Source organism: Rhinolophus sinicus, linkage group LG05, assembly GCF_036562045.2.
Source record: "Rhinolophus sinicus isolate RSC01 linkage group LG05, ASM3656204v1, whole genome shotgun sequence".
Taxonomy (NCBI): Eukaryota; Metazoa; Chordata; class Mammalia; order Chiroptera; family Rhinolophidae; genus Rhinolophus; species Rhinolophus sinicus.
In genome coordinates this window covers 132941858-132957859 of record NC_133755.1, presented here as the reverse complement: position 1 = coordinate 132957859, position 16002 = coordinate 132941858, and the positions used below count along the sequence as shown (strand labels likewise).

General features: G+C 33.2%; 1 protein-coding gene across 6 annotated transcripts in view; it reads right to left on the bottom strand.

Moving 5' to 3' along the window:
- GRIK2 (glutamate ionotropic receptor kainate type subunit 2) overlaps positions 1–16002 on the bottom strand; it is a 590198-nt gene that overhangs the window by 162447 nt on the left and 411749 nt on the right. The gene's annotated exons all lie outside the window — the stretch shown is intronic.

Sequence of the window (16002 nt, the reverse complement as noted above, 5' to 3'; positions counted from 1 at the left end):
CAAAGTCCCCATGTTTTTGGCTAGCCTAGTATTCTATATTAGGTGGCAAGATCCTTAATCTGAAATTATATATTTCTTCTCTGGAGACCCCTAAATAAGCAGCCACAGTCACAAAGCCTTTCAGCTATGGGGATTTCTGTGTCATGTTTGTGATACTATACCTTCTTCTACTTGCTCAATTCACCATCTAGACACTAAGCCTTAATACTGCTTGCTGCTTAGGCTCTAAACACTCATTAACAGCAAGATAATAAAAGTCCCTATCTGCCTCCTTGCTCACCACTTGGGTAAGAGCATTAACTACCACATTCCAGGGGCTCTTTTCATATCTTCAACACAGGTCATGGAGCCCTTGGCCTTGATCTTCCAGAAACCCATGTCTTTGTCTACATCTCATTCTCATTGACAATTTGCTGGAGCTCTTATTCTCTAAATACTTAAAATCTTTTGTCTACTATATACATTGGAAATTAACCCGTGGCTTGTCTTTTAATGTTTTTTCTTGGTGTGTTTTTCACAATGGAATAGATTTATTTTTTTACCTATCTTGTCTCCCACTCAGAGAACATTTTTTTTATTTAATGGTACATATTTTATCAAAATTCCACCAAACCCTCAGCTATTACATTCTTAACTAATACTTCCTTCCACTCTCTCTTCAGGAACCTATACTAGATACGTGATGAAATTTCTCAGCCTTCCTCTATGTCACTTAGCTCTTCTTTCATAAATTGTATTTTCTTGTCTTTCTGTCCTGTGTGTTGATTAAATTAACTGGTGCTCTTTTTTTTTTTTTTGTGCATTTAACTCATTATTTGTTTGTGTTAGATATGTCTTGTCTATTCAGTTTTTAAAATTATGCCTTTTAATGGTAACTTTTAAACATTCTTTAGAAAACTTTTTTCATTATTTTGCATATTTTCATAATTCATTGTTTTACTACAGAATGTATTTTCTTTCTTGTAGATTTTTATGAAATTTTAAAATATATTTTGTTTTTAGTTTTGTTTTAAAGTTTTTGTCAGATAGTTCTACAAAATAAATTTCATAAGGGTAAACTTCATGTTCAATTATATTTTTTAAATATGAGATTGCATTTTTTATCTGTCATATATATATATATATATATATATATATATATATATATATACACACACACGTATACACATAGTGTGTGATCAAATAATATGTTGAATGTTTAAATAAAAAATAATTATTACAGTAAAAGACACATTGCCATTAATCCCCCTCAAAATACTCCCCCTCTCTTCAAATACACTTATCCCATTGTTCTTGTCACTTTCTGAAGCAGTTCTGGAAGTCCTCTTTTGTGAGTGTCTTTAGTTGCACTGTTGTGGCTGCCTTGATGTCCTGAATCATTTAGACTTTGGAGAAGAGCCAGAAGTCGCATGGTGCCAGATCTGGTGAATAAGGTGGATGAGTAAACACCGTAATATTTTTATTTGACAGAAACCGCCATATACCAAAAGCGAGGTGTGACACAGAGCATTGTCATGATGGAGGATGATTTATGGCATACATTAGAACAAACCTTCTCTCAACCATAGCTCACACCTGACTGACCACACCAAACAAATAGAAACGTGTCACACACTATTAATAAGGATCAATGTGCAGCTTCCTGTATTGGAGATCCCTGCCTTTCCATTGGATGACACTCGGCAGAGGTGTTCACCCTGTTTTGTGATCACAACATGAAAGGCTCTGTGTCACACGTCACTTCTGGTATGGCAATTTCTGTCAAATAAAAACATTAAGGTGTGTCTTCATCCATCTTTTTCACTGGATCTGGCACCGTGTGACTCCTGGCTCTTCCCCAAAGTCAAAATGACCATGAAAGGTAAACATTTTGAATTGATTTAGGACATCAAGGCAGCCATGCAAGCTCAACCAAAGACACTCATGAAAGAAGAAGACTTTCAGAACTGCTTCAGAAAGTGGCAAGAATGATGGGACAAGTGTGTTCAAAGAGAGGGGGTGTAATTTGAGGGGGATTAATGGCAATATGTATTTTACTATAATATTCTTTTTCATTTAAATGGTCACTGTAATGTTTGATCACAAATCAATATATAGATATAGGTATAGATATAGATATCTATATCAATGTATAAATATATAGACATAGATAGATAGAGATATACAGATATAGATATAGATATATGGATATATACAAAGTCAGATAATTAAGTTTGTGGATTTGTTAGAACGATGTTGCTATCCTTTTTTGATATCAAAGGGATTATCATTAAAATTTGTACCAACTGGACAAACAGTTAACCAAGTTTACTACTTGGAAATGCTGAAAAGGCTGAGTGAAAAAGTTAGACGACCTGAACATTTCATGAACAATTCATGGCTCTTGCATCACAACAATGCACCAGCTCACACGACACTGTTTGTGGGGGAGTTTTTAGCCAGTAAACATATAACTATTGGAACACCCTCCTTATTCACCTTATCTGGCCCCCAATGACTTCTTTACCTGAAGATAAAGGAAATATTGAAAGGAAGACATTTTGATGACATTCAGGACATCAAGGGTAATATGACAACAGCTCTGATGGCCATTCCAGAAAGAGTTCCAAAATTGCTTTGAAGGGTGGACTAGGTGCTGGCATTGGTGCATAGCTTCCCAAGGGTGGTACTTCGAAGGTGACCACAGTGATATTCAGCAATGACATATATAGCACTTTTTCTAGTATGAGTTCGTGAACTTAACTGTCTGACTTCATAAGTGGAGCAAATACCTTCTTAAGATCAAATAAGATAAAGTCCGACAAATATACACTGGATTTAACAACTTGGAGACATTAATAAATGCAATTTTTGAAGACACGTTAATTTAAAAGTTATCATGGGTAATATGTGAGCCAATGGAGATAGCTAGTAGAGCCAAATGGGTAAAGAAGTTTGCCTCAGAAGAAACAGACACATTGGGTGGAGGCTAAAAGGGATTTACTTTTTTTAATTGAGAAATCATGATCTTGTAAAAATACAAATGGCAATGGATCAGGAGACAAAGACTTAAATGTCTAAAGCAGAGAAAGAGACATGGGTCTAAACAAATCTGAATAGACAGCTGGAATAGAAAATAAAGATGAAAAGAATATCCTTAAGCAGGAGAAAAGCCAACTTTTCCAGCAAACTTAGAAGAAAGTAGGAAAAAACAAGTGCTAATGAAGAAGTGCCTGTCAATTTGATAGTGGAGGACTGAGGTAGGACATTCTCATCCAGTGATTTCTACTTATCTTAGAAGCAGGAGACCAGGTTTTCAAGATAAGAAGCAGATTAATGAGGGACTGTTAGAGTTAAGAGGCAGAAAGAAACATTTATAAACAGTGTTGCAGTGGTGACTATTGATAGGGTAGTGACTAGAGAGTCTAGCAGTTGTGGCAGGGTTGACAACTCATGTGGGATTCCTATCAGTTTATAGTGGTTCCATTCTTCACAACTGGTTGATTGTCTCCATCTGAGTTTATTCTTCTAAGTCAGGCACAGTGAAGAAGATAATGACATCAAAACGGGCAAGTTTTGAGGAAGTCAATGCTATAAAACAATAGGGGTAAGTAAATTTGGTACTAGAAGACAGTGGCTGTAGCAATAATCCTGGATATAGAGAAATATGAGGAGAGAATATACAGAAATTAGTAATTAATCAACCCATGGGTTTTAGAGGGTCAAAAACAAGTGTAGAGGTGTCAAATGAATTTATACGCAAGAAGGAAAAAAGTTGAGTTTCTGAGTATTTGATCTAAAAGTTAGTGCACTTTGGGTCATGATGATGATGATGACACAATTTTAGGAATATGTAAGTACTAGGTGGCTGAGTGGCCCCAGAAATGAATAATTCAAGAAATTCAGATGGGTGTTCTGTAAGGAAACTGAATTCACCTAGGATCATGAAATTAACCATGCTAAAGTAAAAGACTATGATCCAGTGGCTGAAATTAACAGTGGATGGATAATTGTGAGTATGAATTGAGTAGATGACAGCATAAAAAGAAATGTATATCCAGAGAACTGAACCTCAATGAAGCAGGGTTTTTTTTTGTTTGTTTTTTTTGTTTTTTTGGGGAGCAGGGCTTAGAAAATTCATGAACCGGCAATAGCAATGGGAGAATGATATTAGGGCTATTCAATTATATTTGTTTATTTTTTCTGAGTACATGGTGGATTGCACTCTCTCCCTTGAGGTTGAACACAGCCATATGATTTGTTTTAGCCAATGGAATATAAGCAGACATGATACGCTTTCATATATGGGCAGAAACTTTTAAGAGACAGTGTCCAGTTCACTGTGTTCCCTCTCCTTCCTCGATGTGGTAATCAGCAATGCTCAAATGGCAGCATCTCCATTTGCTTGCTCCTGAGTGAGAAATCAGATCAGAACCCTCAGCTAGTCATTGATCTATATGTAGTAGGAGTGAGAAACAATCTCTGTAGGCATAAACTACTAAGATATTTGAGTCTAGCTCATGTTGCCTAATTCTGGCAGCCAAGATCTGATCCAACCTCCTTAGATAAGTGGAATGAGAGAGGTAGAGTAGCTATCATTGACAGGGCCACAGAGAGAGCAATTTCAATAGGAGAGAGGCCAAACAAAACAGGAAGTATTGAAAAAAAAAATCAGAAATGAAGGTAGATTATTGGTGGGGATCCAGAGGATATAATGAATGGCTTGTAAGAAAGGGAAAAGGTGGTAACTTGGGTCAGAGCAAAGTCAAAAGAGCCCTGCACATTCTGGAGATAAAAACACAGGGAGAATTAAATAGACTAAATAGTCTTAAATTTTTTACAATGCCTAATAATAATAAATTTTTCAGGTAGATTTCATTTAGCTGAATTAAAAACCATTTTCGTCTTTAAAAAATACACTACTATGGATACAAATTGCAATTTCTCATGGCTGTCCACTAAATTCTCAAACACACTGATATACTATGAGAGTGGGATCAGGAGCGAACCCTCCTCTATTGTTCCTCCTCTCTGGTCTCATACATCCTCGGCTAAAAAAAAAAAAAAAGAAAAAAAAAATCTTGTCATTTATCATTTATTTATTTGAATGACCTACATCCCCCCAAGAGGGAATGTAGCCTTTTCCTTATTTGTTTATTAAATGATAATTTCAATGGGAAGTAGGGTGAGTAAAAGAGGCAGTGAGATGACTGAATTGATATTTTCATTTATATTGCTATTATTTCTATCAGGAGAAAAAAATACTAATGATAGTTAGCACTGAATGCTTAAAATACACTTGGCATTATTCTAAGCACATCATATGTTTTATGACATTTAATCTTTGCATGGAGTATATGCTGTTCTCAATACCCTTTTTAGGTGAGAAAAGTGAGGCTCATGGAACCCGCACAAGTTGCCCATGATTACTCTTTTGATAAGGAATGGAGGGGAATTTGGAAATCTGTGTGACTCCAGAGTTAATTTGACTGGTTATTATTTTATTTTAAAGTCCTTTAAATATCAAAATGCATTTGGTGAACTGATTATATTTCAATAAAGAATGAAAATGTATTACGGAATAATGAATGGAAAATAGATTTCAGTGAGGATAGCAAATAAATCCATGAACAAGTCTTCATTAAATTATCCAAGTTCATATTGATATTTAAACATGAGGTATTGTCCTTGACAATACACTTAGTTAATTCAAAGAATACCTTTATTCAGAAAGATTTATTGTTTTAATACTGTTTTTGGTATACGCATGTATACATGTGTACTGTGTGTGTGTATATATATATATGTATATATATATATATATATATTCACACACATACATATATATATATATATACATATATATATATATACACACACATACAGTATACACTGTGTGCATACATAAAAATATATGTATGTGTATACTTATTGCATCAATCACTTTAAAAAACATGAAGGCTAAATTTATTTGGTTTTTAAGTACACCATGATTTATATAGAGGCAATATGAGAGCATATCAGAACATATTATCAGTACATATATTACATATTCTGTTTTAATTGAAAAATTCAACCTCAGCTGTAGGACAAACTATAACACATAGTTTATGTAAAGAGATGTATGGGAATAAATCCATCTATGATAGCACATACATAGAAGTAACATCATTCATTTAGGGTCTTGAAATGACCTAAAAATACTGACTAGAAACAACATTTATCATAATTCAAAAAATTCTTTACACAATGACATTGACTTGAAAACAGAAGGACACTGGATGTTTTGTTACTGTGGCTATTCCTGGCAGTTATCCAGGGACTGCAACTGTACAACCTTACAAACAGCATAGAAATTGACTGTTTTAACAAAGGGTCTCAGCAGGATAATGAGTGGTGCACATTATTTCTCACTGTGCATTGATGAGCTCCTTTTGAACTTTGCCAAGATTTGAACAATGGTGACAGGGCTCTGGCACTGGCAGAAAATGTGGGCCTTGACAAGTGCTTCAGGAATGAGGTTTTCTGTTTGTTTGTTTGCTTGTTTTGGTTTTGTAGGAAAGCACATTTTAATCATTTAGACTGGTTATCGGTTCTAATTAGATTTGGAGTTTTAAGGAAGTTTATGAAATATGAGAAAGAAATCTGGCCACAGCTGTCTTCTGGAAAAAAAAACACAAAGGATCTCGAGTTGCTCTTAATTTAATTATTAAAGGTCATATATTTAAATCCCAAAGTAACAAAAGCTTCTGCAAACTTTTTAATGGCATTGTAAAGATGTATAAGATGTATTATATGAAATTTTTGATATTTCATTTTAATCTACAAAAATGAAACTTTTATGTTTCAATTTAACATATTCACTAGTTATATAATCAACTGATTTTTCTCAAACATTTTTTCTTAAATTTTGACTTTTCAAATACTGACTTGAGATTTTACATGTAGTTCAAATTACATTTCTATTTAGTGACATTGATCCTAAGGTGAGAGATAATTATAGTTTTAAACATTAACTAGCCTTTTTAAGCAAGACAAAAATGAACATAACATTTATGTTTGTGTGTGTGTATGCACAGCCACACACACATGCGTATTCATATAATTGACTCATCACAGTTGTTGGCTGACAGATGTTGACTAGAGAATCATATTTTAGGAGAAAGTCATTAGTAATCACTTATAAAGATTTGGATGCATTTATAAAGATTATGATCTTGACTAGTGTTTATAAAAAACAGTTTGCCTTAATACATTTTCTGATTCACAACTTTCATCACGTGAGATCCTTCAAAGACCATTCACAGTACTACCTCTCCACAAAGCCTTTCACATGCCTCCAACATGTCTATATTCTCCCTTACTCTAGGTTTATTCTCTGTCCCTCATATGTGTGTCGTGATACTTGATTCTTCAATCATCTGTTAGGTAACTGTATCTGTACTCTATTAAATATTCTAGAGGAAGGAGTCCACGCCTAAGTCATCTTTATGTCACTGGCAGTGACTTGTACAAACATTGCACAAAGCAGTCCCTTCAATGAATAAATGAAATAAATGTGTTTCAGGCTCATTTCATGTAGTTATTCATATAATGATATTTATTATACTGCTCTCTTTCATATAATGCCTATACTTTTAATAAATTAAATATTAAAATTTTAATTTTGATGTAGTCCCACTTGGGGAATGAGATTAGGAAAATGCCATTTCCCTGAAAATGAAAGTAACAATACCAAACTCCAGTATGTAATGTGAGAGACTAGGTATTTCTACAAACAACACACCAGGCACATTTCCAAAAGGATTAAAAGACCAGAAAAATACTTTTAATTCAGAACAACTGAAATGAATAATATATGAATCCAGACATTTTGAGCTGACTTTTGCCCTGATGGCATGTAATTCTCTAAACCTCATAGGTTAGAGCTTGCATTTTGATGTGCCAGAAGCCAAATCCAGATGGCCTGGGTCCAAAGCAAGATGAATGATCAGACTGGAGATTTTTATATAATAAAGCCAACACATCCTACAAAACTTATATTCAGTGGGTCAACTAGAATAAAGCCCACCTCGCAGATGTAGGTGGTGAGAACCCTTGCCTGGTTTAGTTTTGTACTTAACTAGATGGGAGTAAAATGGAAAATGTTTGCTCTGAGAACTCTTAAAACACTATCCACCATCATATGGTGATCTCCAAATAATAAGAATAAGAATAAGAATAAGAATATTATTACTTCAATGGGCTCTGGATTAATTGTGTCACTAAGCATATGGCAGAAGCTAACATAAACTTTTCTGAGGAAATTCATATTACCAAAAAGTCTCAAGTGCTTCAACAGATAATATATCAAGGATTATGTGTTCTTTGATAATAAAATATTAGAAAGTACCCAGTGAACTAACTCTCTGTGAGTAAGAGTCAACAGAAATATTAATTTGCAGAATCAGACACTCAAGAATACAGATATTAAAATTATCACTATATATAACATAAACATAAAGGAAGAATATATATTTCATTTCAATAAATACAAGAAGGAATGCAAAACACAAACAACCAGGGGCAGCAGATGGCTCAGTTGGTTAGAACGTGATCTCTGAATGACAGGGTTGTCGGTTCAATTCCCACATGGGACAGTGAGCTGTGCCCTCCTCAACTAGATTGAAGTCAAAGAGCTGCTGCTGAGCTTCCAAAGGGGCAGCTAGATGGCTCAGTTGGTTAGAGCACAGGCTGTCAACAAGGATGCGGATTCAATTCCCGCATGGGATGGTGGGCTGTGCCCCTGCAACTAAAGATTGAAAATGGCAACTGGACTTGGAGCTGAGCCACACCCTCCACCACTAGATTAAGGCCAATGACTTGGAGCTGATGGGCCCTGGAGAAACACGCTGTTCCCCAATATTTCCCAACAAAATCTTGAAAAATAAGAAAAGAAAAACCAAAACAAAACAAAACAAAAAAAACAACAAGCCAAAAAAAGATGAGAAATTATGAGATTTGTAAAAAGAACCCAATGTCTTTCAAAAATTAAAATTATAAGAATAAATTCAAAGAATTAATTATACTACAGATTAGAAAAGCTAAAGTGTGAGTTAGTAAAATGGAAGATGTGTCAAAGCAATTATACAAAATGCAACACAAAGAAGTGGGAAAATAGTTTAAAAGACATGTAAGTTCCAAAATAAATCTAATCAGATTTCAAAAAAGAAATAACATATATGAGGAGTAATGGCTGAGAATTTTCTAGAATTGACAGATATTATGAATCCTCATGTAGATTGTCAATGCAAATTAAGCAAGATAAGCAAATGAGAATTTAAATTCATCAAAGAGAGGGGAAAGATTTAAAAATATCAAAGAGAGGGAGGAGAGTTTTAAAGCAGCCAGAGGAACAATACAAAAATAAAAAACAAAAAAGATGAAATAATTATATAGCTAACTTCATAACAACAAAGTCAGAAAACAGTGGGCCAATATGTAAAAAGCATGAAAAAAAGAATAACTGTTAATTTAAAATTGCATATCAGCATAGCTATCTGTCAAAAATGAGGGTGAAATGAAGACAATTCCAATAAAAAGACAACAGGAGTTGTTAAAAAAAAAAGAAATTTACTACCAACAGAAAGGTATATTTGCTAAAGTATATTGTTCTAGAAGATAATATGATACCACAGAAGAAGGTTAATAATATAAGAAGGAATCCAGAATAAAGTAATTGGATAGGCTAAATTTGTTCAGTTTAAACCAATTTTGATTATATAAAATAATAGTATTAATGACTTATTTGTGACATTAAATAAAAATCGAGTTATAACAAAAGTAATAATCGATGGCAGTATCTATTATTGATCAGTTTAGATTCCCTGTATTGTTTTGGATAAAGACAAAATATTGAATAATTGCTAGCATATTGTGTGCTTGTTAAAAGAGCAACTAAAATAATAAGTAAAAATCAAGCTTATAACTTCAAAATAGAGGAAAAAAGGGGTGAGTCCAAAAAGAACTCATTCAACACAAAAGAAGTCAAGAAAATAGAAGAAAATTTAGATGATAAAAATGATAATTTTTAATGAGAGAAGATTGATGTGTTACTAATCTCTTGTTAATCTCATCAAGAAAAGCTGTTGTTTCTTTAAAAATGATAGCCCACTTAATAGTAATGTCTTATAACTTTTATATTAAAAGAGAGAAACTGGAAGCCCAGGCAATGAAAATGCTAACAGTTATCAATTTGGGGTCATGGGAAAGTATAAATAAATTTGCACTTCCATTTTTTTTTGTTACTTTTCCTATAACTCAAGAAACGTAATAATGATAATAATACTGTTCTTCAATATTTTTTTGTGTGAAAATGCTAAAATGCTTCCACTAGAATGCAAAACTGAGACAACTTGGTATCGAAATTCAAAGCTATGGTGCAAGTCAATTCCCATTTAGTAGAAACTGTTTTTTGATTTAACATTTCCATTTTTGCGATAATACCTGGAGCCTTTTTAAATTCCCTGAAAAACAAATATTTGATTTCTTCCCAAGTATATAATAAAAGAGCAATCAGGAGGTAAAAGCAAAGTATGGTGAAGTCCTCTAAGGCTCATTTATGAATCATAAAAGGCTTGATAGCATTAAATACCAATTGCAATGCTAAGGCAGTATGCTGGGAAGCATTCATGTAGCAGCAAAACCATAGCATCCTGGGTCTTCTTAAAAATAACGTAAAATAAGAGTAGATTCCAACCGACTTCCCACTTTGGCATAGCTGTTTTATAAACTGAAACAGAATTCCTTTCTGGTAGTGGTTATATTTTGTTTTGTTTTGCTTTGTTTTTTTTAAATGTTTGCTTTTAAAATTTCAATAGCACTTGAAGTTATAAAAGGAGCCTCATTAAAAAGAAAAACAGCTTTTATTGATCAACATACTCTCTTACCAACCACAAATGGTAATGATATGAAAATACAAGTTTCTTTAAGAACAAAGCAATTGTAAATTCTTTGGCACCTCTAAAAGAGGTAAGCTTAAAATGTTACTTAAAAAAACAAACGCTTCTCATACTCTAATCTACTCAGTTCTAATGAGGTAAGGGTGATGAGAATAGGGCTTTAAAAATCTCTAATTTTTAGCTGTAATTATTAAAAATTACCCTTTTGTTCTAATAACATATAACACATATAGTTAATTATTTGTTTTAAGTATATTATAATCATGGTTTACTAGCAATCTGGTAAACAAACAAAAAATGTTTAGTAGCCAAGATAAAGCAACACAAAATATTTGGTACCCTTTGGATACAGTAACAGTAATAATAATAACAAAAACAAAAACAACTACTTGCCTTGTTTCCCATTTGCCAAGCAATACAATAAGACCTGTGCGGTACATTCATGTCCTAAATGAGAATCAGCTTCTCAAATATGATTTGAAAATTCCTTAAATAGCCCAGTTGTAGAGCTGAATTTAATTTCTATAATTGCACATCAAGTTAAGTACATAGCAGTTTTTTGACTTGATGTTGGTTTTTGTTTTTCTGTTTTTGTTTTTTAATCTGTATCTGTATACATGAGAGTTTCCATCTATGATAAGAGCTTTTTACACAGTAAGTCGTGAGACCTACAAGTGGGATCAGTTTCACTGCCCGGCAACATTTAAATTATTCTTTCTTCCTGTCATTGTCCTTCTTCCCTTCCCTGTGTCGGCCGCACGTGTCCCCCATCTTTGCTGTCTCATTGATGTATTTGACTAAGTTAAAAATATGTACAGTGCTGTTCCACTCTCAGATATTAACATTTAATTCACATCATCATTATATGAAGTATCATATTCCCATTGTACATATGATAAAACTGACCTTAAGACAGGATAAACTTTCCCAAGGCTATACAACATAGATAGATAGACAGATGATAGACAGATAGATAGATAGACCATAGATAGATAGATAGATAGATAGATAGATAGATAGATAGATAGATAGATAGATAGACGATAGATAGATAGATAGATAGATGGCACCCAAGTCCCCAAATTTTCACAGTGAAGATGTAATTTTAAATCGGCAGAGTATGACTGACTACACATTATTCCATCACACATTTTGTCAGTGTTATAACACTAGGTCAGAGAAGTCTGAGCAGATCACTGGGGCTTCTCTGTGCCTCCAGCTGGGGCTTATTCTGTGTAAAAGATAAAAGGACAAATAATTTCATGTAACAAAGAGTGTCTGTGATTAAGCAACCAAAAGTACGGTGTTTCCCCGAAAATAAAACCGAGCCATACAATCAGCTCTAATGCATCTTTTGGAGCAAAAGTTATTATAAGACCCGGTCTTATCTAACATAATGTTAGATAAGACCGGGTCTTATAGTAAAATAAGACCAGATCTTATAGGTAATAGTTCTACAGGTGTTCAAAAAAGTAGCCTCTTTATGGGAGTGAAATGATCAGGAAAGGCCTTGTGGAATGTGCCCTAACACAGAACCCTAGAGGTGAATTTAATTAGGTGACAAGGTGAGAGAGCTAAAGGAACCACAAGGGGTCACGGGATTGTGGGAAAGAAATTACAGGTCAACATGAATACTTGAAATTTTATACTGCAGTCTTTCAGGATCTCTGCACTGTTTTAGTGGGAAAGCTTTGAGAAGATATTGACGATTAACTAAGTTTCGTACTACAAAGTATAGGTGGATTCCTAAAGAAGAGGCAGGAGGTACATGGTAAAGACATAGTTTGATTTGATTGGTGGGTGTAAAACTGGAAGTTAGGGACAGACCTGAGGTCTATTTTTAATGTGCACATACAGAGACTTTGCATGCTGCTTTATTAACTCGTGTACGGATGTTTACAAGCATAAATCTTCCTGAAGTTTTCCACTGCCAAGGCAGACATCACCAGAGATTTGAAAGCAATTTCACTGCCCTTGTCTCCTTTAAGCAGTCCCATAGTAATATGTGCTACTAGCTTATTGCAGCTTAGGTGTTTTCTTTCAGGCTGATGAATAACTCTAGTTGGCTTTACGAATAACATACAACAGTTGTCTCACGAGCCCATAAATGAGCACTAACCACAAGAAATCACACCACCCAAAGCTACAAGTAAAATTTACACCCAACTTAATACAATGGGTGGATTAGCAAATTTCTGTGAACTCATCTCTCATCTCTACTATGTCAGGTTCAATAGCTAAGCTTGCTTTTAAAAATGAAAAAAAAAAAATTCACAAAATATTTCATAAATATTATAGAAAAAGTTATGATACTTTAATTTCAAGAAGAAAATTTGTCACTGTTTATTTCTTTACTTGGCCCTTGAATAGACACTTTAATGGGGGCTCTTGGAAGGTAACATAAAAATAAAAGCATTTGAAAAATATGTAAAATATTCTCTAAGGAGCCTGGTGCTTGAGTTTTGTGAAACATTTTCACTAAATATTTTTTCAATAAATATTATTGAATGCTGAACATTTTCTGCAATTTGTGACTCCTAGTAATTTTCAGTATATTTGAAGCAAATGAATACTCCCAAGTATGCACCACAATAACGACGACTATGGATGCAGTGAACTGATATGGTAAAATGGTGTCCTGATTTAGATTTTAATCATTTTGACAACTCACAAAAATGATTAACTTTTTTAGCTGCCCAAAAGACTTCTATTAGAATGGTCCAAGTCATGTCACTATGATAAAAATTCAAATTATGTTTACCCTGATGGAAAAACCTCTTAGAGTTTAACATTAAAAATATTAAAAAGAGTAGGATAGCTATATAAAGGAAAAACTACAGAGATTGTTCCTTTACTTCCTCTGTAGGAGGATATATGCTATTAACATTTCATAAAGTATACCAAATAATGAGTTTCTGGGCGACTTTTATTATGTTTTAAAAAAATGTATTTGAGAAGTGCTCATTAAGGTTTTATAGGATTTGAGCAACAAAAATAAATCTCTTCATTTTAATCTTATATATAACTCAAATTTGTCACAATATCAAGCCATAAGACAAGTACAAGGAGGCCCCAAAATATTGTGAATTTTCCTATAATAATTTCTCTGATTAAAAACTGTATGAAGTAGTAACTTTAAAAAAAGGGGGGGGGGGTGTTCTTGCTTGGCTGATATCCTAAATATCATTTCTTCCTTTATCTTACCTATTGTCAATGAATGTAATTCTTTATTAACTCCTCCCTATATTTAATTAATTCTAATATAAAACTACCATTCACAAGGCATAGATCATTTAGGTAGGAAAGCACTGAAATATTTGAACATCAAAGGTGTCGATGAATAAACTTTTCATTAAAACTTAACACTGATTTTACTGACTAGGACACACTTCAAAATTAATTTTAATAGCAATTATAATCCCTACATCTTTCTTATTGTCTAAATATTTTTAGACAGTGTATAAATATTTTATTTTTTAGTCCTAAACAAGAATATTCATAAAAACTATAATAGAAAGATAAAGTAAGTAGACATAAACTTTGGGTTAATCATTTATGTCTTCATTTATTGGTTATCTACTATATGTCAGGTACTGCATTAGAAAGTTTATAGATATCATTCCTAATTATTAGTATAATATTATCTTTCCTTTATTCCCTTATTCTTAATAAATAACTTTGTAAGCATAAGTCCTAAACTATGGACCTTGGGTTGAGAAAGGATTTTATGACTTTGACCTCCAAGGCAAGGGAAGTAAAAGCAAAAATAAATGAATGGGATTATGTATATCAAACTAAAAAAACCTTCTGGATAGCAAAATAAACCATCAGCAAAACAAAGAGGCAACCAACCGAATGGGAGAAAATATTTGCAAACAATGCCTTTGATAAGGCGTTAATATCTAAAATATAAAAAGAACCCATACAACTTAACAACAAAAAAAATATATACAATTCAACTAAAAATGACAGGAACAGACATTTCTCCCAAGAAGACATACAAATGGCCAACAGCTATATAAAAAAAAAATGCTCAACTTCACTAGCTATTAGGTAAATGCAAATCAAAACCACAGTAATATACCACCTCACACCTTTTAGAATGGCTGTTACCAGCAAGACAAGTAATAACAAGTGTTGGTGAAATTGTGGAAAGAAAGGAACACTCATATACTGCTGGTGGGAATGTAAATTGGTACAGCCACTATGGAAAACAGTTATAGAGGTATCTCAAAAAATTAAGACCTAGCAATACCTCTTCTGAATATCTACCCCAAATTTTGAAAACATTTATTCATAAAGATATAGGTACTCCTACATTCATTGCAGCTTTATTCATGGTGGCCAAGATAAGGAAACGACCAAAGTGCCCTTCGACAGATAATTGGATAAAGAAGATGTAGTACATATGTACAATGGAATATTACTCGGCCATAAGAAAATGTAGAAACACTGCCATTTGCAACAACATGGATGGATCTTGAGATTATAATGCTAAGCGAAATAAGTCAGACAGAAAAAGCTAAGAACCATATGACCTCACTCAAATGTGGCATATAAAACTGAAAGCAACAAATGAACAAGACAAACAAACAAACAAACAAAAAAATCACAGACACAGAAAACAGTTTAGTGGTTACCAGAGCTTACTGGTAAGGGGGCAGAGGTAGAAGAGGGTAATGGTGGTCAAATATATGGTGATGGAAGTAGAACTGACTCTGGGTAGTGAACACACAATGCAATATAGAGATTATGTATTATAGAAATGTACACTTGAAACCTATTTTTAAAAACCAATGTCACCCCAAAAAATTTAAGAAAAAGAAAAAAATCATTTAGGGTACAGTTCACAATGTTTTTAAAAAGAACATTATTTTTATTATTTTTTACTTCATAGCAATAATTTTATACCTTAATATAATGGAAAATGTTGAAACAAACTTAAATGTTACAAAACATAAAGTCAAATACAATTTATAACATTAAAAAGATAAAGGTTTATTTCAGAGATGAATTAATACTACTGCGAGATTATGAAAGAATGCTTTCTTGGACAAGAAAAAATGTTTGGCTTTTTTCAATT